This window comes from Haemaphysalis longicornis, unplaced genomic scaffold (assembly GCF_048455015.1).
Source record: "Haemaphysalis longicornis isolate Haplotype H1 unplaced genomic scaffold, Haemaphysalis longicornis Haplotype H1 scaffold_3, whole genome shotgun sequence".
In the NCBI taxonomy this organism is placed as follows: Eukaryota; Metazoa; Arthropoda; class Arachnida; order Ixodida; family Ixodidae; genus Haemaphysalis; species Haemaphysalis longicornis.
The window spans coordinates 204104983-204131990 of record NW_027526335.1 but is presented as its reverse complement, the minus strand read 5'-3'; positions in this window follow the sequence as shown (position 1 = coordinate 204131990).

Here is a 27008-nt window from a genome sequence, read left to right as displayed (position 1 = left end):
CTAATCAATGCAATCCAACCAGTTCAGAACCGCGCAGTCCGCTTCATCACTTGTAAATAGCATTGGAATCTCAGCGTTACCGACATAAAAGCGTCCCTCTGCCTACTCTCCCTGACAATTAGATGGGAAATTGGACAGATGGGGACCAAATTAGATGGGAAATTGGACTCTATTTGATTGGTTTCAGGAAAATTGTATTTTTGTAAATAAGCAGAAAACAAAGCTTATCTGCTTTAGGAATACACATAAAGTTTTAACATGAAGTAACAGGATTTTATTGCATTCTTCTGACTGTAACTCCTGCCATTGCCCCCCTTTACCACTTGAAACAACTGTAAAGTATTTAGGTATGTATTTTGATCAGTGTCTAACTTGGCAAAGCCAAGTTAAACATATATGGAACAAATTAAGGTCAATTGCTGCAATGATGTATCACCTCCGAGGTAGAGCTCCGTTCAAAGTTAAGCTTACAGTGTATAAGGCGCTAGCTGAATCTTTGGTCTCGTATGGGATCACATTATACGGTACTTGCTCGGAAAACAAAAAAACAAGAAATTATACCAGTCATCCGAAAAATAGTCAAAAGCATAACCTACGGTACAGCGTTAGATAACGTTGGTACAAAGGAAAAGTACCAAGCCCTGGGTATACTACTAATGAAAGAACTGTTTAAATGTGTAGTGTTAAAAAATCACTATTTCACAAAAGAGTTTCGAGTTGCGGTAAGAAACAGTGTGGCACTGTGAAAAACCGAAAGGTATGTAAAACCACGAGTGTACACTAACTATAAAAAAAGAGTACGGAACTACTATGTTCCGGAAATATTCAATGAATTAACTGTTGAACTATGCACGATAAACACGAAATGGAAACTGAACAAAGCAATCACAAAATGGTGTGGTTGTTTAATAAACAGTGAATAGGTTATGCCACTTGACATGTGGGGATTTGTTTACTGCCTTTTGTTCAGTTTGTTTGTATTTATGTTTCTTTATGTCTGTACTCTTTCGAAGTCGAATTGAATTGTATCAGTGTAAGTGAGTGTGCTATTGGTATATACATTTCATAAGAGTTCTGTAACATTTAATTTCGTTTAATGAATTTTTGAGAGCAAGAAGACGCTGCTTTCGTGTGTGAGTTTGATGTGTTGTTTTTTTTCATGCACTGCGAAATGTTCAGTGCATATACGAAAGTATTATTGCGTTACTTTTCACGAAAATGTGTTTTTCACAAACTGCCTGGTCTCTTTAAAATTACTTCGTGCTTAGATTAACCAGAAAATAATCCTGTACAGAAGACGGATAAATAAAAATAAAATGAAATGAAATGAAAAGAAAGTTCGTGGAGGCGGTGGTAAAAGCAGTCGCCCACCCCAGCTACGCGAAGCCTTTATAGACAGCCAAATGAAGATGTTAATCATTCTCTCTCTCTGTCTGTCTGTCTTTTAAACGCAGAGCATTTCTTTAACTCACGATGTCACCCGGCGTTGGCGTGCCTCGGCGTCCGCAACAGCCGTTCCAGGTGCGCCCTCTCCCCCACTCCTTCTCTCCCCATCACGCTACCCTCCTCGCTCTCAACAACAGGTCCGCACCCCTCCGCCTACACTATATAAAAAAATATACTTACCGGTGCCTGGTTTCGGTCCCACGACCCTGCGGGCGGAACTCAAGGTACATGGTGCTCTACCCAGTGCGCCACAAAGCCGACAAAGAATGGACGGCTACGAGCGCGCCTTATATCCTTGACTCATTCAAACTACGTCAAGAAGCTGCTGATACAACGCATTCACTACCTGTGGGCGGAACGCGAGGTACATGGTGCTCTTCCCACTGCGCCACAAAACCGACACAGAATATAAGGCTACGAACGCGCCTTATATCCTTGACTCATTTAAACTATGTCAAGAAGCTGCTGATACAACGCATTCACTACCACCAACTCCCCAAACACTAAACGTTAACGCAATACACCCACCCCCTATGCGACGCATTTACTAGAGTCCCCCTCGCGGGGAAATGGGCTCTTTTTGTAACTTTTTACCTAAGACTCTGGAAGTTGTTTGATGTCACCCCGAAATTGGCTGCTGCAGACCCTACTTTGTACGCCTTTGAACAGAAATGCTAAAGCGGTGATTCTATCAGTCGCAGCAAGTATTCCTGAGTATGTTCATTCATTCGCTTAGAAATGTATTGGCCTCTGTCTTCATTATTTATTTATTTATTTATTTATTTATTTATTTATTTATTTATTTATTTATTTATTTATTTATTTATTTATTTATTTATTTATTTATTGATAACATTACCGGCTCTGGGGGGAGCATCGCGTAAAGGAACCGCAGCGGTGGCTCAGAGGTACAGCACTCGCCTCGTATGCGGAAGGTACTGGGTTCGAATCCTGGTGCCGCCGGACACCCACCGGTTTCTTTAATGGGTACAGGCGTCCCTGGTCGAGTGCGGACCCTTGAAAGGGGATTTCACGTCTGGAAAGCTGCCTTTACCCTATCGAGGGGCCCCTGACCCTTGTCCATCTGGCGGGGCCCCCGGCCATCATGCCGCGTTGCGCCATTGCCGGGGGTGAAAGAGTCTGGCGGCTTGTCCTGCCACAGGCGGTTGCGAGTTGAGCGTCCATCGTGGCTGTGGAAGGCACCATGCGAATTCGTGTTCCTTGGTGGCGCCGGGCACCTACCGGTAAAATAGGTACAAGCGACTCCCCGGCCTGGCGCTCGGCCCTTGTGTGGGACTACAACGCTTGGGAAGTTCACCCGGCTTGCACGGGAAATCGCCCCTATGGAATGGGGCGGCTGCAAAATCGCAGGAACTTTTAGAGAACCAAGTACGCTTCCTTAGCCCCTGTACTTGGTCCCAAGCCCGTCAAGGTCTTGGGGCTCACTTTCGGTGCGCGCGGGCTCGTGTGTGCTGGAACAAGGAAGGCTGCCCATGAAATTGGCTTAACTGACGCGGATCTGGGCTGGCTAGCAGCCCGGACCATGGTAGGCAGCCTAATCTGTCTTAATCGCTTTTCCAAATTAATCACTGCTTAGGTGGGGCGGGGCAGCTTTTCTTGTAAAGGTACGGTAGCTTCATTTTTGGTGTATTTTAGTGTGTATGTTATATATATATACTATTTTATCACTTTTAGCGGCCGCTTTTGCGGTCAGGCCCGCTATTTGGGCTTTTTTTTTACCATGTCACTTGCGCTGTAGGTTTTTTTTTCTTACTCAGGAGTACTGAGTAATTGAGTAATTAGCTTCACCATTCATCACTCATTGTTCACCTCATATTACTTACGTGTGGGGTATTTTTTTTTCTCTCTTTTTTTGTGTGCCTTGTTTTCTTCTAGAAGCTTTTTCTCTTCGTGGTAAATCCACGGCGTTTTTCTTCGACTCTGAGCAGTCTCGTGGTGGGGTAAGGGTCAGGACCTAATTGTCTAGATGGCCACTTGCACATGTAGCGTTGTGTGTCGCCCCCACCATGAAAGCCCAACTGATGCTGTGTTGTTTGTACTATTTTGTTTGCATGTTGTTCCTATGTTTGTGTGCTTTTGGTTTGTGGGTTTTGTTGTTTTTGTTCTGTTTCTTCTAATTTCTTGCACAGAGGGCTACCACTGAGGGCTGCCGCTGTCCCGGTCCACCCGATCCAGAAAAGAGTCTCTGTGGAGGTTCCCGACATGGAAATCTCCACCCCGTGCACTCAAGCACAAGAATTTCCCGGCGCAACAGCCCTCCTCTACTCCTGCAAACTACACCAGCATGAGAAATAAACAGTACCTAGCCAACACACTGGAAAAGGGAAATATACACAGGATTAACAAGGCACCGTAACACATTTTTAATGAAAATTTACCACAAAGAATTCATAAGCACTGGAATCAAAAGAAAGCTTCGAGGAAGGTAGTAACAGAGATAGAAAGCATGGTTATCGACTATGTAAGAAGCACAAAGGTTCGACTATGTAAGAAGCACAAAGGTGAAGTAAAAATATTAAGAATGATGCGCATTTAGTAGTTCCTGAAATCTGCCAGGGTTTGTTATAGAACCGATCGCGCCCGGAAGTTCATTCCAATGAGATATGGCAGGAGGTAGAGCTGATGAATTGAATGCAAGTGTTGTCCCATAGACATGCTTGAAGCTGAATTGATTGTTTAAACCTGACGATACGTGTGAAGGGGTTTCGACGGGGAGTGGAGATGGGTTATCACTATGGGCGTATTTCTGGAACAAACACAAAAGAGCGACCATGCGACAAATTTGTAAGCGTTGTAATGAACGATGAATTGTAATCTGTGTGATACTTGAATTGCGACTGTAGTTCCGAGAAATAAAACGGGCGGCTCTGGTTTGGACGGACTCGAGCACATAAATTAACTTTGATGAGGTGACCATTTAGATTACGCGAATTCTAGCTGCAAGCAGATGAACGTGCAGTACACGATTTGCGCATGGCTGATGGTGCATTACGCAGGTTAAGAGGCAGGTGCACCGAAGTTGTATATGCTTTTGCGCAGATTGAAGGAAAATGAGTGGAACAGGAAAGTGTGGAAGTGAAATTGTTACCTAAATATTTGTAGGTGGTGAGTGGCTCGTGATATTGATGCCTTATTTACACCGTAATTGAAATCAGAGTGATTATAATTACGAGAAAAGGATCCCAGCAAACCACGTTACGTCGTGCAGATATCCCGGAGACGTCAGCAATCGACATTGCAGATGTCCAGGAGACGTACCGTTGGGGTCGGAGTTACATATACTCAACGTTGCTACAACCGCAAAAAACCCATCCAAATAACGCGAAGGATAACGTCCAGTAGACGTCTCCTGGTACTTTTATACGCTGTTAACGGGATGTTACTTTAGTGGTACGTCTTATGGATGTTGTCGTGGTACGCATGCAAGACGTATATAGATGTCTGTTCTACATTGGTTGTCTGTCTTTGGCACAAGCATTAGTTTTTGATATTCATGACTTGTGTACGTTAGTATGATATTGTTGAGATGAACCTGTATGCCTGAAATTTACATTCTTTATACATTATTTCGAAGTTTGGGCAGCCCCCTTTCCAAGGCTGCCTGCGTGTTGTGGGCATTTATACCTCAAATACATGTCTTAAGGCTATTCAGCACTGTTTGCTGTTACTTGTCACCTGGTTTCTAGATTAATGTGTTTCCACTTTTGAAGTGCTGCATACTGCATGAAGTCTCATATGTGAAGTGCCAAGCTGACCACACACTCTCGCAGAAGCACACGAAGCACAGCTCTAAACAAGAAATGTTGCATCGAAAACAAGAGGCAGTAAGTAACAGCAAACCAGTCCTGATCAGCACAAGCGCCCTGGACAGTAAGGCAACCACAGTGGCGTCATCGAATTGTACCATACAGCACGGCTGTACAGACCTTCTGCAAATAAACTATCACAGAAACAATTCAAAAATTAATCTAATTAAAATGACAGTCTCCCATCCTATCTGTAAGTACCTGCAGCTGGGTAGTAAGAACGCTTTCAAAGCACACATAAAACACAAAAGAGTTGGGGTAAAAAAGTTTATATTGACTTCCAAATTATATAACATGCTTTCGCAACACAACCAATTTAATTTTCATTCCTATCTGCCCTGGACCACAGGGTACACATTGTACAATTACAAGAATAGAACAGATATTCATGACAATAAACAAGTCACACACAGAAAGGTTGATAAAAAAAAGGGAAAAAAGCAAACATGTAAACCCAGGGTACAAGCACAAGATAGCTATCCAACTTGAAATATCGCACATTAAAATAATTGGGTGAAAAACAACGCAAGAAAAGTGTGAAAACAAAGAAATTATTGAATGGTGGTTATAAAAACACAGCAAACTTACGGAAATAAATAGTTCACATCTAGTGAAAAGTTTGTGGAACAATAAAACAAAAGCACCTCGGAAACACAGAAGTGGTGTTGTTGAGTGGTGGTTGTGAGTGCCATACAAATTTAAGCTACTTTAAACAAACCAACATCTACGGAAATGGTTATGATCTATAGAAAAGGTGTGTATAAATAAATGACTGTACGGCGGTTACAAGAGCAGTAGAAATTTACCTGATGAAATAATTCACACTTAGCGAAATGGCAGGACAACAATAAAACAACAAAAAACATTAGAAACAACTAATTCAATTCTGGTTAGGAAAACAAAACGTTACACTATTTCAATATTTTCCACAAAGTGATATGATTTGGGAACAAACGAAAAAACGTGGAACACGGAAATGATTGAATATTAGTTACAAGAAGCCAGATTTACTTGACTACGTGATTCACACCAAGTGATACGCTCAAAGAACAATCACACAAAATAAAAACGCACGGAAGCACGGAAATGATACAATAGTGGTTCAATGGTGCATGCCTCCATCATCAGTTATGGTAGGGAGTCTTGAACAGTTTGCGTTCTTCGTTGTGGTGCTCCAGAAACTGCCAAAATAGTTTCAGCAGCCCGGATTGCTGGCAAAGTGAGTAAAAATTTCATGGTCCAAAGGCTGAAAGAAATTTAATACCGCTTCTAGCAATAAAAACTAAGAAGCCGCAGGTTGTCGACAAAGCTGATATTTGCGCAGGATGGACTGAAAATAAAAATCTGGGCCGTATACATTGTCTGGTGAAAGAATTTGATGTCTGTAACAACACGGAGATATCTAGTTACACACAATGCAGGATGCCACTCGCAGGTGGAAAAAAACGTGTTCCCTGTTTTCCAAACCAGGAGAAGTCCTGCGCCAAGTTGACCGTCAACAGTAGCTTGAGCAGGCGAATTGTGCAGACAGTTGCAGTAGCACCTCCCTTGCAAGCCAGTTCATCAATCTAGGCATGGGTACAGGAAAATCTGTGTTGTAATACAGATTTTTAAGACTCGTATAATACGGAATGGCCGCTTACATTGTCCCTGAAAAAGAGAGTGCATGACAGCTGCATGCTACCGGTACTCGCCTACGGGGCAGAAACTTCGAGGCTAACTAAAAGGGTCTAACATAAATTAAGGACGACTTAGCAGGCAATGGAACGCTAGAGGATGGGTGTAATATTAAGGGACAGGAAGAGAGCGGAGTGGATATACTTTAATACCAGCATTGGCACTAGTAAGGCAACCTTAAAACTATGACAGCTAATGTGAGGTACCACTAAATATCAGAACTACATTTCGTGAATGGGGATTTTGAGGACATTTTAGCCCAGCTACAGGTCCCATCTGAACCTGCAAAATATTTTTCTGTGTCTATCCAAATCGCTTGGTGGATTGAAGTGACAATATATACACGGATGAAGCCATGTCCACAAAATATGGCAAAAGGAAACATGAACAAAACCGGACAGCGTCTCTGCCATGGACGTATACTTCGTGCAGCAGAATGGCGAGGTGGGCTAGTTGGTATATATGCATAACTAAACCTTCAAAAAGCACATCACTGAAACACTCGTCATGTTGTCCTGTTCGCCTGTCCTGCTAGGCGTACATTTTTAGTTGTAATACGTTGTACAGCGGGAAGCATCAAAGTAGTGCAAGAAATTTTTACAGCACAATCACATTCACACATAGTCTAAGTTGCACCAGACAGCAGCCTGCAACATCTAAGGTATTAGCAAACGACAGGCCCGACGCCAGAATCATACTGTGCCTTAAACCTGCGAAATCTCAAATGCTGTGTTACTCTGATCACCAAGGTGTGTTACACACTAAATTCATTAAGCTGAAAATTCCATAAGTGACAGAAATTTAACAGCCATTTTTGAATATTTTTACTAGGTTCTGAAAGGTTAATTTACGTTTGCGATGCTGCAGTAAGAGTACGAAGCACAACCAGCGCTGCTCATACTACTGTACCAGTTACGACATGCGTGTAGTTCTGACGTTACAAATAGATTCGGGTTGCATACACGTTGTTCATTCCGACATTTCACGACCAAACTGAGCGTTCGAAAACAATGAACACTCAATGGAAACCGCGAAAACAGCATCAAGATGACATTTTAATGTAATGCTGTACTTTTGGAATTCCCTGGATTAATATTTTATTTTAATGCTACACGAACGGCAATCATTCAATGTATTGTGCACGTTTTTTAACCGAAAACTATTATGACGAAAAAAACGGCATCTGCAGAAACGAAACAAAAACCAACATCACGCTAAAAGTACACGATGTGCGTGTAACGCATTTGCACACCCACTTATATTCGCACTCTCCGGCTTCCCTTATTTCATTTCATATCAAAACATTCGCCTAGCAAAACAGGACAGAACACAAATACTTCACCAAACACAGAGCTAGAAACTGCGCGAGAACTGATTCTGTTTACAAACGCAGCAGCCAGGTACAAAGGTCTACCGACAAATCTCCGCAACGCACAAAGCGAGTCCCTCAAATCGTTAGGGCTAACCGCTTACGCGTACCGAAGTTCAAGAGCAACTCTGCTACGGTAAATACATATGACAAGAAAACAAGGTTCACTAGTACTGGCTTACCTCCACTACTTGGCAGTATTTCTTCGTCCGGTAGATAAATCCATGGTAGTCAAGTCTCCGAAATAACGAAAGTTGAAGGCGTGCACGCCCGTGCCGTCACCGGCCTGTAGCACGCATATCGATACGGAGTGCAGTTAATACACTGTCGGACGATCGGACTTTGCGCGCAGCGACTTCCTGTCTGTGTTCGTATGAGGGAAAAACTAGTTCCTGAAAGACACCCACCTTGATAAAAACGCGTTGCGAAATATATGGCCAAGTTATTGGTAAATAAAGATATTAGTTGCCATTTATGTACAAGAAAAGCTTGGGCGTGAGTATTTTTTAAAGAAAATAGTAATTGTACCTACAATCTAGATTACGGCATTTAAGGCAATTTCAGGGTATGCTGTGCAAATGCAGCTGCCGTGTGGTTGTGGGCGCCGTAATTTTACGGTTCGTTCTGAGGCTGCAACCACTTGCAGAGTATTTTCTGCGCTTTCGCGTGTCGACATCGCCCCGCGTTGACGGCGTCGGCAAAATGCACGGCGCCGTGAGCTGACGCGGGAGGAGGAGGAGGGGAAGAAAACTTTGAACGAACAGAAAGATCCAGCTTAGAAGTGGGCGGGGTCCTCAGTCCAGCACTCCGTTGGTGCGGCCTGCCGTCTTCGCCCTTTCAGCGAGTTAAAGCTGCTTACTTAGGTCCGAGCTGGCAAGTTCACTCTCCGACTGCTCCTATGTAGCTACGCCGATGTCTATGCTGCTCGCCAGATATCAGCGTCGACGCAGCGCCAGAAAGCATCCGAAAGCACGCGACATCGTCCGTATTCCATGTTCATCTCCTGGTTTGGGGTCATTACGTTCGCAGAAAACAATCATTTTTTTAACGTGCGGTAATTTGGTGCCTTCAGGCAAATTACAAGCTATTTCTGGTCGAAACTGCGCAATCCTCCGTGGCTAGCTTGGCTTTAATCGGGGAGATCGGGGGATTGAGACAGCTTTTTGCCAGTTAAATACGGGAGCTCTGGCTACATCGCTTGTAGTGTTAGCATGGAGGGCTTGTCTGCAAGATCGGTGCGTAACGAACAAAGTTTATCAACGCCAGAAATCTAGGGGTGCATTCAATTTCATTCGCGGCTACCGTATACCCTGCATAGGGGGAACGATGAAGCGCGATAGCCTTTCTTGGCTTAAATAATTGGTTACATCACTTGCAGTATTAGCATAATTGACCTCGCCTCCAAGATCAGTGCGGAAGATACAAGCGTTAGCACTGCCGAAATTTGCCAAATACGACCAAAACGAATCACCCGACAATATTCGTTGGCAGCCTCTGTTAAGGTACCAAAATCTTGGGTACACGCATTGTTTCCTGGCGTGGTCGAGTGGATTGGAGCTTAGGTGCTTGTGTTGTTTTGAAAGTCTATGGTTCGAATCTTAGCGAAGTCTCACGAATTTTTTTAGTTTTTTTTTTTTGCAATGAGGGTGTCATCGACTTTTTTTAAGGCAAAAAAAGGCAGAGTACCTTGCCGTTTAACCTACAAGTGACGTTTGACGGTAAGCTCAGTATCAAGGCAGCCCCGAAATCTGCTTTGCTCACACTTTGAATGCATGAAGCTGCAGTCGGTACGTAACATCAAGGTTAAATCAAGTAGCAAGTAAAGTTGTGCTAATTGAGTCTTCGTTCATCATCCTATCTTATTTTGTTCATATTTGACGGCAATGACCCCCGCCCCTCCTCCCCTCCCCCCCCTCCACCCATCGAAAAAAACCTTACAAGGCTCGTTGGCAACGTCGCTGATAAACGAATTCTGCACTACGTCCCTGCCTCTCTCCGTGAGGTTCGGTATTGGGCAAATGTTTTGAAGGTCAAAGGTTAAAAGCAATAGTGGTGGATTGCAATACTTGCACAAAACACCTCGGTACAAAACCCTTACAAAACACATTCAAAACCCCTCGGTAACTTCAGTACAGTACGGCTGCGGAAAGTTTGAGAATAAAGTGTAGCAGATGTAGCTAAAATAATTTAACTGCGATAGACATGTTCGAAGTAAAAAACGGACATACCAGAAACATCTGAACAACGTCAGCAAAATATGTCTAAATACCGTCCCCAAATGAAGCAGCAGCAACATCGAGAGTACGTCTTTAGCAAAGTTGAAAGAACGTCCGACATTAAGGTACCAGCAACATTATGTCAACATCCAAAAATTTTTATTAAAATATTGCACGTTGTACGGATGTCTAATAGAGATACTGCTGGGACATAGACGTTCGGATCTTTTTGGGACGTCGCAGAGATGTTAGTGGTTTGCTGGGGAGATAGTCTTGAATTTAGTTGTGTTTAACAATATTTGCCAAGTTGCGCACCAGGAAATACTTTGGTCGAGGTCTTTTTGCAAGGTAATGTGATCTTGCGCAGTGGAAATGACGTTATAAATGATATAGTCGTTTGCGAAAAGCCGCACGCATGATGAATGGTCATTTGGCAAGTAATTAGGTAAATTAAAAACAGTATTGGACTAAGGACGCTCCCTTGAGGTACCCCTGAGGGGACTTCAGTTATAGTTGAAGAATAATCATTCACGATGGTGAACTGTTGGCGAAGTGACAAGAAGTTGCGTAACCACAATAAAGTTGATGAGAATCTGTGGAGAGCAGGTAATTTAGAAATCACCTTCAAAAAGGCGAGGAATATACACTCGACTTGTTGGTTAATATTTAGGTTGAAATGCAACTCTCAGGAAACTTATAGCAACCGGGTATCACAGGACAAACCTTTCCTGAAGCCATGCTGGTTTTAGTGAACGTACCTAATTTTTCTAGGTTTCTGAAAGTGTGCGATGCGATTATATGCTCAAGTAACTTGCAGCACATATATTTTAATTAAATGTGTCGATAGTTCTCATATGACGCTTTATTGCAGTTTTTGATTACGGAATTACTCTGGCTATCTTCTAATCTGCGCGTAGCTGGCCTTAAAATCTGTTTGAATATATGAAATAATATTTCACTTCAGACGTGCACTGCGTTTTTAGTATTTTATTGTTGATTTTATCAACGCCACTAGAAGTGGATACCTTTAGATTATAAAGAGGGAAACGATTTCTTCAGGGATATCAATTTCTTCTATAAAATGGAAATAAAGGTCACTAACAAGGGGCCCGTTGGAATGATGTTCGCTGGTGAAGATAACCGTGAAAAATGAATTGAAAGCGGATGCACACTGTTCTTTAGAAAGGAGAGTGTGGTTGTCAAACAAGCACATTTTATTGTTATCAACACATGGTGCAGTTGTACGCCAGCGTTTTCTGGGGTTTTTTTTTCAGAATGGATGAAAGATCCTGTGTAAATTACTTGGTTTCGGCTCGGTTTAACTCCAGCTTATATACTTTCAGGAAATCGGTGTATTTTTTTCATTAGGATGCACAGGGCTTGTTCTTGGCGTCTTTTTACAATAATTTATTTTTATTTCTCAATTTTCGAGGATAATTATTAAACCACGGGTTAGTTTTGCTGAAACTGATAGTAATTATGGGTACGTATTCATCGAATAACGAGCGCCATTTGTGCTTAAAAAAAGGCGGCGGTTGGATTCCACAGTAAAGACGTTAGATGTATTCAGGAATATTTGATTAAGAAAGACATCGAAATCATAGTTTAGGCATTCGGAATTTTCTTTGTTATAATCGTGAATTTTTTTTACTGAATGCTACTGCTGGAGTACGAATTTTAAATGTTAACTGGATTAGTATGTGGTCACTAAATTCACCAAAAGGTAATGGGCCTATGGTTTCAGGTGCAATGGTGAAAATTAAATCTAAAACATTTGAGACCCGGCTTGTTTGGTCTGTAATTTGAGAGAAAATAAAGACCAGCAATAAATTTAACAAATCGATTGAGCTTCTGCTAATAGATGACAACAGAGGCCAATCAATCGCGGGTAATTGAAGTCTCCAAGAAGGTAAATTTTATGTTCTCGATATTTCTTAAAAGCTGGGTTAATACTGTCAAACAAGTCATCAATAAATATACGGGAAGCATTGGGAGGACAGTAGCCAATACAACTTAAGATTTTACTTGTTGAGGTCATGCAAAAAAACCAGAATATTTTGATAGGGGACACAGTTTGAATGACGAAGGATGAAATTGTTTTTTTAACTGCAAAAAGAACACCACCACCGCTTTTTGGCGGTGGTTCCTTCGGTATAACCTAAGTTATATCTATCAGGAAGGATCTCGCTAGCGCTTATTTGTTCGTGTAATGACGTCTCGGTTAATGCCAAAATATCAGTGTCGCTGTCCTCAAGAAAAGAGCAGATATAATCCTGTTTAGACAGCAGGCTAGGTAATTAGTGAATGATAATTTCAAAGAAGGATTAGTAGAACGTGACCAAGGCAGCTCGGGGACGTTTGAAGATGATCTGTTTTTAAGCTATCATGTTGATAGCTGAGCAGTGTTGGAATCGGGATTGCACACGCATGCCTCTTTACCCATGCGCAGCTTGTGCACTGACAAGTTAAATTTCTGTTTCTGTATTTTTGCAAACTCTACCAATTTGCGCCTTGCTAATGTTGTAGATGGTAAAAAATCCTCGCCAATTGATACGGTTGACCCTTTAAGTTTATACGCAGATGAAAGAACTTTTTGCCTATCTTTGTACAAGGTGGATTTAAGGATAATTGGCCTCTGTTTGTCGGGGGAATAACGGCCAAGCCTATGAACTAGTTCGAATTGACTGCTTGTGCTAGGAACCTCAAGTTTTTGAGTGCAAAGTTTGATCATTTTTTCTTCTGATGCAGCCCAATCGTCGCTCTCGTCATCATCAATCCCATAGCTCAGTAGGTTAGAACGTCGCACCCTGTTTTCCGTATCACCGCACCTTAACGTCACTGTATGCAACCGGTTTGACATTGTGTGTAAAGCATTACTAGAAGTGCCTTTTGGTGGAGAGTTTTCAGAGGCGCACGAGTTTCGAGAGCAACAATCCTTTCCGTGAGGTGTTTAACTCCATTATCGGTTGCCGAATGTTTTTCCTTTAAACCATGAAGTTCACTGAGTATGGTATGCTGCCCTTCATCAATTCGACGCACAGTTTCCAACACAGAGGTGAGGGTGTTAGAATCATCATCTTTGTCAAGACTACCGCCTTTCTTAGTGGGGCCGGCATTTGTTTCCACGTCCCCAGACAGCAACAAACGCAAGAAGGCAACGCATTGGGAACCTATCCGTGAAGGCGAGCACAACAACCATTACTTGATCATAAGCATCTATTGGGCACGACACAGCTAGCAAACAGTAGTCAGTACTGCTGGCACAACCAGCAAAGTTCATTTATCTAACCAGAAACAAGAGCAGCGGTGAGCATGCCATCCTGCTTGCGGGGAAGTGTCCGATGGGGAACGTTGGGTGTGGCCTTTTATCTCCCGCACCAGTTCAGTCGGCACTGTTGCAAACTGTTGCTCGTCCCGGGTTGCCAGATGACGCTGCTGTGGTGACCAAACTTAGCGAAACAGGCACATCGGCAGCCGAGTGCTACGGCGAGGCGATGAAATCACGTTGCGATGGCCGGTGAGCCAAGCATGTCAAACCACGCATGAGTGAAATAAGCGTCAAAAGATGCAGTGATATGACCGTCTTCACTGCGGTGTTGCACCTCAGAATGCTAGGTGAGGCATTGTGATTTACAACATCAGAGCTATAGCTTCTACGTTGAATGCGGTTAAAGTAAATGAGGGTATTTTGCACGCCTCCTTGTGCAATTTGTCAAGTACGTTTTCGCTCTGGCTGGCCCCATACAAAGTGCGCCCATGGGGCTTAACAACCGTATAAACTTTGTCCGTCGCTATGATGATATTGCTGGTTTCGTGATCTTAGATGATAGCCGTGCCGAATATCCCTACAATGCTGTGTATGGCAGAACTTCTGGCCATCCGGGATGGGTTATCCTCATTACAGCCTCGATTACGCATAAACCCTCCGTCGTGCCTTCACCTGTACACAGACTCCACACAGGCAGTCCGGGAACTCCGACGCGTCGCCAAGTCGCTCGACTTGACCTGCGATGTGCATCGCATTGTGAACTCTTTTCCGTGTCCCGTGCGAGTTCTGTGGAATAGACGTTCAACACCTGCCCACACTGACGCTGACGCGGCCTGCCATCCCCAGAGGGTAACTGGGCCGCTACCCCTGCTCCAGTTCTCGCAGAGTGACACCCTCATCATTCACAAGGAGTCTCTCCGGCGCTCCACGCGTGCCCTTCTTCCCCCGCGTGGGTCGGACCTTCCTTGCGGTTTAACCCGCCGCGAGGAGGTGGCGCTTCGGAGAATCCGCGTGGGCGCAGCTTTGACCCCGGCGATAAAGGCCTCATGGAGGACGCAAGTTCCCCCAGAAACATGCCCCTTCTGTAAAACCCCTGCCACTGAAGCGACCCTGGACCACCTCCTTGGTTCATGCTCGGGCCTCCTGGCAGCACGAGTTCGTCACATGATGGCCCTTGGGTACCACCCAGGACGACCACCTGACCTTCGCCGCTGGACGCACGGTCCCCAATACCGGCCCCTCCTCGAATTCATTGTGGAGACGGGACTGCTGGACTACATCTAGTTTATGCCAAAGGGCGTACTTGCGTAAATAAAAAAAAAGGTACCCAATGCGGAAATTTTCCGGTATGCACAATAGCATGGCTTTATGGGTTTGAAAGTGAGGTTATAGACCAAATTATGCACCACCAAGTAATTGTCGCGACAATTCTTTGGTGGTGTATAATATCTTTCTTTAGGAGCCCGCAAACAAGAGGATGCCACGGGCGGCCGTTGTTGCGCCTAGACCTTTTAACGTATCGTAATTTAGTGCCTGTGGTTTTGGCAGTCCGTACATATGTGTATGTCTACAATATTGTGTTTTGAATGACACATTCCTATATTCAGGCTAGTTCTACTCATTCCGATTATTTCAAAATATTTTGCACTCATGGCTAGGCACTATTGCTATCGTTAATATTGTCAGAAAAGACTGATTATTACTTTTTTAAGTTTTTTCCACAGTTATTATCATCCCGTGTAATCCCAAACACATCTATACACAATTTCAGTCTTTGAAATGTTGCGGGATTCTATATACCTGCGTTCTTTACTGCTCCACACTTAGATGAATAACAGCTGAAAAGGTCCATGTGCAGCAGGATTGTTGCAGCGTCGTATACATAGAAGCAAGCATATGAGCAGGAACTCACTTCTTATGGTATAGCCAATGTACGTTCGCCCATTTAAAGAGTTTGGATTGTGTTATTCTCTAGGTGTGCACCATACAAGCTTCATGGACTCGTCCCCATGAAAGGGCAGGCTAAACGGCTGTTTAGGTTGGCTACAGAGAGTGGCAAGGGCAGTACCTTTTTTCACAGGAGAGCATTCGTTCACTGTTAACCAAATATTGAGTATTCAACGAATAACCTTATGATGAGTGTCTGAATCCTTGGATAGCAGGTCGCAGCACACGTTTACTACGTAACCAGCTTCTTTTTATCCGCGCCAGTAGCCCAGAATGTATCACCCACATTCTACGTTAGCACAAAGCTTTACTTCTCTGTTAATGGTAGTAATAAACAAAGTTACTCCCTTCATCATTGATTTGAGTACTCTTGTCGAGATAAACTTGTCCAACGTCGTCCCTTCAAATGTCAATTATTTTATTTTCAACTTCTCAAGCAGCTCATTGAAGAATATTTCACTTCCTTAAGCTTGATTCGATAATAGCCACTGATAGCTAGATGCGCAAAAACAAAAAAATAGGCATACTATTTCCCTCCCTAACTGTTCTGTTCGGGTTAGTATAGTTGGTTTCATGACCAATATATGCTTAATTCTTGGCCATCGCATTAGCACCGCAGAAGTTAGATGAACCGATTGTTCCTCCGGTTGAAATTACAGGTTCCCTTTCATTAGGCTCTGCTCTAACTGCACCTAATCCTTCCTCTGTCCAAATACACTTACATGTGTCGTGCTTGGTGATTAAAGTTAAATTTACTTTGCTTGGCCTTCTCGAAATGCTGGGATTTGTTTAGGCGATCATCCTTACTTCGTGGCTTTGACAACCCTCTCTGCAACAGGCGCAGAGGTTATCCAATTAACAACAGGAATGGCGGCGGCTTGAAACGTGAAATGCTAAAATTTTAAAGACAGCAGGAATCGCTTGAAGCATTATTTTGACAGTTTAATTGTGATCGATATGCCCGAAAACCAGATTGACGCCCTTCATGGAATTGGGTTGCTGTATTCTGGATCACCCTTCTTTTATGCGCTATTACCCTTCAATATAAATACTTTAATAGTATTTTATTGTGAATAATATAGGTATGCTGTGTAGCTTCTCTATAAACTCTTGTTCATGTAAATTCAGTGCCTTGGAAAACTGTTGGCTGAGGAAAAGCTGCTCTCAGTATCAAGCCTTTTTGATTTTCCCCCGTTGGTTTCGTCATCTCCTCGTGTATGCGGACAGAAATAAACTTCACTTTTTTTATCACAGCATCGTGACGGAGGGGACAGCTCCATTTATCCCCCTCCACCTTTTTCACTCAAAGGTTGCCACAGTGCCTCCTTGGCTCTAGGTTGTTCCTATTGGTTGCTTTTCTTTGTGTGTTCACCCACTTTCACATTTATGGTGTACTAAGAAATGTCAGGCTTCACGTTTCGTTTTTTGAAGGCGACATTTTTGCTACCGTAAAGGAGCTCCCGCAACCCCACACGGGAAGAAATCTCGTTACTGAACAGTAAACGAGATATACGCGCTTGTATTGTTGACCCCATGATAAAAAAGGCAACTTACATGCCATAGGAATCATCATAGCTGCGTTGGAAGAATAGGTGATTTCCGTGTGCAGTAGCTACTGCAGTGTAGTGGCGCACAATATCGCATACGCACTTGAGTCCATGTACTGCAATACGCCTTGTGTATATGATATATTTCGTCCAGATAATGGTGGCGAACCTCATGAATTGGTAATAGAAAAGTATGTTTGGCATAAATCGTGGTACCAAGGATACTTTGGTTGCCTGTGTAGGTTGCTAGGACACTGTACAGTATTTCACTTTTTAATATCTTTAAGAAATAATGTAAAGCTTCATGAAAATCTTGTTTCTCGTGTGTTCTTGTTTCGAACTTTCGTGTAATATGGAAAATAACAGAACGTAAAAATAAAGCAAAGAATTATGACTCGATATATATCTATAGCCCGTGCTTCATCGAATTCTTGTGAAGATAGGAAAGCGTGCATTGTAGATGTACGGGCTAGCGCCTGCTCTTGATTGCACATGGACAGATATACGGCTAAACATAATGGAACCAATTCCTGTCAAGGGGTTGTGTGAATAAGCTTAGTTCAATGTGAGGGTGGGCCTATCGAAAGTAAGGCCTCTTGATCGGAGGGCAGCGCGTCAGAATGCTGAGAGCGCGTGAGTTTCATAACAACACAGTTCAGCAGTTGCGGTACACGGTGAATTCAGCAAATGTTATCCTATTTATTTATTTTTAGATAGCACTTACTTCACAGCACAGTAGCGGCCCCTGGATGCCGAGCACTTCAATATCATCCGGGAAGCAGTAACAGCAAAGATAAGAAAGTGCACAGCTGACATTGCATTCAAAGCATAGCTACGAAGCCACAAACACAAAAGAATGCTGATTTATACCGAATCTACTGTGTAGGTCTCCAAAGAGGAGTTTCACTCTGACAAGGTGAATAAGAAAACCCTAACCTGCAGGTGTGAGCATTCCATTGGTAGTTGATAGTGAGATTAGGAGGTGACGCCTCTTTTGTCCTGGAGACAGGACGTACGGCGGATATATACGCTTACTATCTACATTCAATTTATGGTTAGCCACTGAGCAGAGGAATCGAGATGACGTTTCTGCCTTCCTAACCCAATTGACCAGATTACAGAGAAGTACACAAGGTGGAGTAAGTATCTGCGAAAAAAAATTTGACATCCACCACAACAGATCCGTGTAGTACACAGGAAATCTGTACGGCTTTCTCAGAAACTTTTCAGCTGAAGAAACATTAATCCTGGAGCAGGATTCTAACCCGGGACCTCCGCCAATTTAGTGCAGTCACTTTACTAACTGAGGTAACCAATAGACTTGCCGTTTGCAGTGCGAGAACAGTTGATCGAGTCAATTGATCAGCAACTCGTAGAAGCGGTGCCAAAAGCCAGTGGCACTGTTTGACTTCAACAACGCAGGGACGTGTCTGGCATAGCTCAGGCGCTACGAAGGCTAGGCCGTGGTTTCAGGCCTGACTAAAATTTCTGCAAACATGCACTACGCTAATTTGTATAGTGTACGGGGCCGGAGGCCCGCCAGTTCCTCGACACGTTCTCGCTCGAATCAACGTCACTCGCCTAATTTGATGCGACTACCAGCCTCACTGCGTGCATCCTGCTAGAAGCCTTCCAATTCACCACCTTTCCAGCGGTTTGGTCCGTTGCCCGATGAAAGCGTTGATGCTTACTACCTTGAATTGTGCAAAATGAAAAAGCGCTGCAACTATCCATCAGCTAAGGTAGAGCAAATGCTCGTACGCCACCGGTTCGTCGTGGGCCATCGCGACGGTAGTGCAATAGAACAGCTCTCCCTCAAGGTGAAGTTGACGATGAAACGGTCATGGATGTAGGCGCGTATGTCGCTACACACCAGCAAAAAACACAGACGACAAAACAGGACAAAACAGCGCCCAACACTCTCTGATCGTGCACATCGACGCTTCACGAGGTAACAGTTAAATGTTCGCCGCCCACCCCCTTTATAATTACCCTTCACTACAGCCTAAAAATAGGAGATAGAGAGAGAGGGGGGAGAGAGAGATTGCCTTTATTGCATCATTCAGACGCTAGGTCAAGTGAGGTAAGCGGGAGTAGAAAACGGGATGTCTTGTAGCTGGATCCGACTGGCAGCTTTCACAACATAAAGATTTCTGCAGAGGCCCCAGAGCTCAGATCCTTGATTAGCCCATTGGGCGATGCCACTTCTGAAGGCTCCCATTTGCCAACACTTTCGCAACAGACTAACTTCAAACACCTATGAGCAAGATTTATTAAGCTTGGGAAGGTATATTTCACGGTCTTTTCTTTCAACTTATTCTTCATACCGGTATTTCTGCTAACAAAATTGTTGGGTGTTTGTTATTATACTTATTTGAAAATGAATTTATACATTTATGCTGGTATTTATACTTGCAATAGCCCAAAATTTCCAACATTTGGTAGCGGCGCTCTAAAAACAGGGAAATATTTTTGGGCACGAATGACGCAGGATAATTTTTTTAAAAGAAATTTCTTCTGTACAAAGACTACCTTTTAAATGGCTCAACTCTTGAACTCATTCAAGAGAGTAAGAAATTTTGTAATGTATATTTGAATGTGCTAACAAAAGAAGCGCCGTTATCGTCACTGATTCACTTTATTGGCGACAATTCGTGTTCAGAAACGTGCTCTCAGAAGGAAAGATTGTAGTAGCTTAGAAAATAGATTGAAAGAATAAAAACCTACGCAGCTCACTGGTTTTTAACTGCGCCATGAACGATAAGTAGATCAATTTGGTGTTTGATTACTTGCGGTACATTGCACACACCCGGTGGCCTGTTTGTGAAGGAAATTTATGATCTTTAAAAATGCGAGCTGGTTTTGAAGATCACGGTTAAGTAGCTGGAAATACTAGAAAATGAACACGAATGTAATAATAAAAAGTTTAAAGAAAAAAATCTCAGGTAAACGTCTTGTACAACTACTACAGGTAAGTTTACACTCCAGGTTCATAATTTTTTCTCATTTCTCCGCATGCCTTTCCGGAAAATGAATATATTGCAGGTTTTTTTGCTGTATAACACTACAAGTGAACCCTTTTTTCCAGGGTATCCAATTAAAGCTCAATGCATGCTATGCACGAATACTCAACACACGCGATGTACATGACTTCGAGAAAGTCTTCAACAGTAGTCTTGAAAACCTCACAAAGAATCGGGGCGTGTATAGGAGAATAAGGCAGTGCATGCGTTGGAACTACCGCGAAATTCAGAGTTTTTAATGACGTCATAATGATACATACCAAATTCTGATACAAAAAGCCACGCCTTTCTAAGCAATGTAGCAAAATGATTTCTAGACATCGCACGTGCTTTCTACAAACAAAATATCTCGGGCCATCTCCACTACCGTGAAAATTGGCGAGGGGAAAAGCATGGATTGTAGAAGTGTCGCAATGTCTGGGAATTTTTGCCCGCGGAGATGAAACCGTGGGGAGTGTTGCGGATTTCTAATCTGCCGCCAACATGGACAATGATGATGATTGTAGAGACGCTGACAACGAAGTGGCACGTTCACGCGCCTCGCGATGCGTGCTGGCACGTTGGCTCGTGATTGAGTTCGGAACACTGCGCTTGAACGACCGTACACGGCTTTGCGGCGCTCTCTTCGAGGCGCGAATAAACCCTGAAGATAGGCTTTCACGACTCGTAACAGGGGGTAGACGTACAGAGCTTTGTTGTAACAGTTGCTTGTCTTTAAAGCACGAAGCGTTCCAGCGCGAGGCGTAGGAAAACGAGTGTTGCAGGGTGTTGTTTTATACAAAACCAATGGGTTTGTACATAACCAATCACAGGGCGAAAAACGGTACAGACAGAAGAATAACCACAGGACAGGCGCTGATAGCCACGGCGCCTGTCCTGTGGTTACTACTCTGTCTGTACCGTCTTTAGCGCTGTGATTGGTAATCAACACGTACGAACTCGCCCAGCTTGCAACTGTTGTTGTCGTAGGAGAAAAGTTCTAGCATGCGGTGTTAAAATACGAGTGTTCGGGTGTTTTTGTACGTGACTACAGAAAACGACCACGACAGCAGGATACGACGACACCCCGAGCCCCTAAGTGGCTTCGCCCTGAAACTGTGTGGGGCCCATGCCTCATTTGGTCTTCGGAATAGTTTCGTTGCTCTAGAAGAAACAGTCAGGCTTTGTATGGTAGTTGGAGGCGATGTCTCCGAATGTAGGAAAATATATCTGTAGTGAGTTGACAACGGGTGCAGCAATGCCGGCAACAACACTACCTTTATTTCGGCATATTTCAACATTATTCCGGCATGCTTATTTACTTAATCACACAGTACCCATAGCACCTGAGGTATTACATTGGAAGGTAGTAAATAAAAGCAGCAAAAAATGGGTCCGGCAACATTACTTTTGCAGCTAATAACGTATATAAAAGCAGCAAAACCCAGACAAAGATCAAGCAAATTGCGGACGCATATATGTCGATGTAACTTTACAGCGCTACAACAACATTAAAAAGAAGACATCATTGTTATGTACACTAAAAATATAGCAAGGAAGGCGGGACAATCTCGTGCGATTTGAGGATCAAATTTTTTTTAAACAGATCAATTTTACAAGCCAGTTCACGAACTGATGATCTAAGCTGATGTAAACTCTTAGATAATCTAAGCTGATTATCTAAGAGTTCAGATTTATAGTAAGGTTCTAGTATGCATTTTCCCCGTCGCACATTGGTAATTGAATGCGAAATTTAATGTAAAAATTTTATTCGAAGTTCTCTACGGTGGCTTAGTGGAAGTGGATATCCTAATATGCATGAAAAGCAGCTTTCTTTACTTATTTAGGGGAAGCTTTACCGTCCTCACTGACACCGTTGTACGCCAACATGCCCTGTAAGAAAGTATCATAACATCACATCACTTTTGTACCTTAAAAACCCCAATGTAGGCGGTATTACGTAAAAGATATGTTACAGATAAATGTACAAACGTCTTCAAAGTGATGCCTGCTTGGTGACCTTCTCTTTAAGTGTTGATGATTGTAACCGTGCGCACTCATGCACGCTTGCCTGTATCTTGTTATACGCCCCCTACCGAGCCGTGTATATAAGCGCCCACCTCTGTCAATAAATGCTGATTGCCAGACCAGCCTTCGTGCGTGCTACATGGTGGCAGCGGTGGCCGACAAGAGCGACGACGGCCGATAGCAAGAGCGGCAGCGGCGGCCAACAGCAGCGGATCTACGAGATAGCAAGCCACGCCGGGCGGCTTTCAGCCTTTCAGCTTCGCTTCGCAGAACTTTGCCATGGCCGACCCACCACGCCAGCAAGCAGCCCCGGTCACCACGCTACTTCCACCCCCAAAAGCCCTGGATACCTCGGCGGACGTGTGGCAGAGCTGGACAACGTGGAAGCAGGAGTTCGAGCTGTTCGCCGCGGCTACCTGCCTGAACCAGCAGCCTAAAGAGGTACAGGCCGCCACCTTTCTCATGGTTAATGGATAGGATGCTCGTAAAACCTACAGCACGTTTGTGTTTGAGGAACGCGAAGAGAAGTCGGACATAGCAGTCTTAAAGAAGAAGTTTGAAGCATTCTACAAGCCGTCACTTAACCTAGCGTACCACGAGTATCGTTTTGGAATACGCGACCAGCGGGACGGAGAAAGCTTTCATGACTGGCTAACCGAACTGAGGGTATTGGCCAAGATTTGCGAATTTGGCGAAATGGAAGAACGCATGCTACGAAGCAGAATTATCCTTGGCGTGAACGATAAAAAGCTTCAGGAAAGGCTTATATCGGAGAACGGGAATTTTGCCAAAACAGTGGAAATATGCCGCACCCGAGAACAGGGCAAAGAGCAATGCGAGGCAATTCAAGCAGGTACGCATGGCAAATCGAATATCAATGCAGTCTCCGAAAAAAAACTGAGGCATTGCGGCAGATGCGCCAGAAAGCACGAGGCTAATCGCAGATGCCCGGCGAAAGGACGCACATGCAACAAGTGTGGCCAAAGAAATCATTTCGCTGTCGCGTGCAGAACGAAATGTGATAAGGCGCGCGTAAGCACAGACAGGCTTGCAGCAGTTGAAGCCCAGGAAGAAACTTTCTGGATTGACGCATTATCACTTAACGGCAAGAAAGGCGATCGCTGGTCAGCGACAGTGAAAATAGAAGGGGCGCCCGTCTTGTGCAAACTTGACACCGGTGCCAATTATTCGGTGATATCAAAAAAGAAACTGCATGAAATAACCGACAAAAGAGACGAGAGTTGCGACGTCGTGCTGAATACGTTTTTTGGCCACCAGAAAAAGGCAACACGACGCATACGCCTGGTTGTCGCCGGAACTGAGTCTAGCCTAGAAGCTAACTTTTTCGTCGTTGAAGACGACGTTCCCGTAACACTCAGTGGTTCTGTCTCAGAACAGCTTGGGTTACTGCGCAGACTCGCGGCGGTGGAGCAACCACAGCTCTACGAAGTTGCGAAACCTTACGAAGACGTATTCAACGGCCTAGGCATGCTCACAGGAGTTACCTATCGCATGAAGCTTAAGCCATAAGCCCAAGGCGTTGTTAGGCCGGCAAGAAGGATTCCAATAGCGCTACAGGAAAAAACTAAAGCGGAACTCGACCGCATGGAAGAAGCGCAGGTGATCAAAATGTAACCGAGCCAACGGAGTGGTCTAGCCACATGGTGGTGGTCGAAAAGAACGGCAAGACGCGAATTTGCATGGACCCTACAGAACTAAACAAAGCTCTACTGAGGGAGCACTACCCCATGCTGACTTTGGAAGATATCGCGCCGTCCCTTGCCGGTGCTCGCTATTTTTCAACACTACCCGCTGCGTCAGGGTTCTGGCAAATAAAGCTCGATGATGAGAGCTCTCGAATTTGCACCATGAGCACTCCTTACGGCCGTTACCGGTTTCTACGCATGCCTTTCGGGATCTCGTCTGCTCCGGAGGTTTTCCAGCGTGCAATGCACAACGTCATGGAAGGCCTCGAAGGTGTTGCCGTCGTAATGGACGACATTCTTGTGTGGGGCCGTACCAAAGAGGAACATGACAGGAACCTGGAAAACGTTCTGCAGCGATGCCGACTGGACAATTTGAAGCTAAATCGAAAGAAGTGCCGTTTTTTGCAGGACACTGTCAGATACCTAGGGAACGTTCTGACACGTGATGGGCTGAGCTTGGACCAAGACAGGCTGCACGACATCCTACAAGTTAAAGCGCCAAGCGACAAGAAAGAGCTGCAGACATTCCTGGGTATGGTCAACTTCGTCTCCCGGTTCATTCCGAACATGTCGACGGTTACCGCTCCATTACGAGAGCTTTTGAAAAAGGATGTCGCATGGGTTTGGGAGGACCGCCACCAACAGAGCTTCATGGCTCTCCAAGAGGCGCTTTCAAAAGCTCCAGTGCTGGCGTACTTCACAAAGGGCCAACCTATCACATTGTCAGTCGACGCAAGTCAAAGCGGCGTTGGCGCAGTAATAATTCAGAATGGCCACCCCCTAGCGTATTCGTCTCGTTCTCTAACGGAAACGCAACAGAGGTACGCTCAGATCGAAAAAGAAATGCTGGCTATTGTTCACGGTTGGGAAAAATTCCACGACTACCTATTTGGGCAGCCACAAGTTGTAGTGTAATCGGATCACAAACCACTGGAAGCAATTTTTTGCAAACCGTTGTATCAGTGCCCCCTCCGACAGCAGCGCATGCGCGTCAACCTGCAAAAGTACCCGATAGTTATCAAGTACACGCCGGGGAAAGATCTTTTCATTGACGCGTTATCGCGCTTTCCAAATGCATCCGTTCTAAAGGAGCAGGATGAACACTTTCACGTCAACGTCATCGCTAACCTGCCCATTTCAGACAGGCGAATGATGCAGGTACAAGAAGAGACGGCCAAGGACCCAACAATGCTCCAACTTCACCACTACGCAAGCACAACTTGGCCAGACAACAAAAATGACGTCATCCCGGAACTACGCAGCTACTGGGCCTTCCGAGAGGAACTTCACACACAAGAAGGTTTGGTTCTACGCAGTAACCGCCTTATCATCCCTCCAAAGATGCGTCGCGAGATTATTTGTTATTTGCACGCTGCGCATGGTGGATTGGAAAAGATGAAGGCACGCGCGCGAACTGCACTGTATTGGCCTAACATAAACAATGACATTGAAGAAGCAGCGCGGCGTTGCCCGGTATGCCAGAAGCACAGGCCCAGAAATGCTCGAATGCCTTTAATGAGCCACGAAATTCCAAGTTTACCGTGGCAGGTTGTTGGCGCCGACTTTTTCTACCACAACGGAAACGAGTACTTGGTTGTCGTTGATTTCTATTCTTTCTTCTTTGAAATCAGAGCAGTGACGTCTACATCTGCTAAACATGTGATTTCAGCTTTCGCAGACATCTTTGCGACTCATGGGTTTCCGCTCCAACTCTGCACCGATCATGGACCACCGTTCACCAGCCAGCAGTTTCAGGACTTCATTGGTAAGGTTGGCACCAACCGCGTTTGCTCCAGTCCATATCACCCGCGCTCAAATGGTATGGCGGAAAGAGCCGTACAAGAGGCCAAGAAACTGCTAAAGAAGCATCCATTTGGATCGGTAGGCTTTTGCGCGGCATTGCTCGAATGGAGGAACTCTCCCCGTGACCCATGTTTGCAGTCTCCAGTGCAACGACTCATGGGAAGGTTGACCAGGAGCCTGCTGCCCGTTCCTGCCATCCACCTCCAGCCACGGGTCATACCACCTCGAGACGTGAAGCCGCGACTGCAACAGATCCGCCAGAAACAACGGACCTTCTACAACAGAAGCTCCAAGCACCTGCCAGAGTTGCAACGTGGATCCAGTGTCGCAGTGTACAACATTCCAGCAAAAACGTGGTATCCCGCAGAAGTCGTCCAGACTGCTTCTACTCCACGCTCCTACGTCGTGGAAACTGAGGACGGTCGTCAGCTTCAACACACCCGTGAACACCTCAGGTCAGCGCACCAGCCGTCCGCACCAGTCGGCGCGCCTACCGACGCGTCTGTTCCTGCGTCTGCGTCTCCGCAACAATCGGAGCCCGAACCGTTGCGAAGAAGCCAGCGAGAACGACGTCCACCGAAAAGATACCCAGACAGAGACTTCTAACCCCTCAATAAAGAGAACTAAAAAAGGGGAGATGTAACCGTGCGCAGTCATGCACGCTTGCCTGTATCTTGTTATACGCCCCCTACCGAGCCGTGTATATAAGCGCCCGCCTCTGTCAATAAATGCTGATTGCCAGACCAGCCTTCGTGCGTGCTACAATGATCACGTGATGGCTGGAACGTAACAGGGAAGGCCATTCTAGTCCATTGCTACACAAGGAAAAATGAGGCAGGAAAAGTAGTAGTGCGAGCTTGTGGACGGGCAGTTTGATACAGGTTGAAAGTGCAGTGAGACATTCAAGTCGGTGGGGCGATGTAGGGTGCTTGAGTAGAAGGCTGCAGAAAAACCTGTGTAGCAAACAAATAATGTTGTTGCGGCGGCGCACTGAAAGAATTTAAAAACCAGATTCTCGTTTAAGGGATTATGGGCTTTTCTCAGAATAACATGAGGAATGAATGAACCCAGAAGCGTGGTTCTGCACTCATTCTAATTGATTGATCAAGTATACCTGGTGCTGACTCCATATGGGAACCGCATATTCTAGTTTAGTTCGGATTGAAGATTTA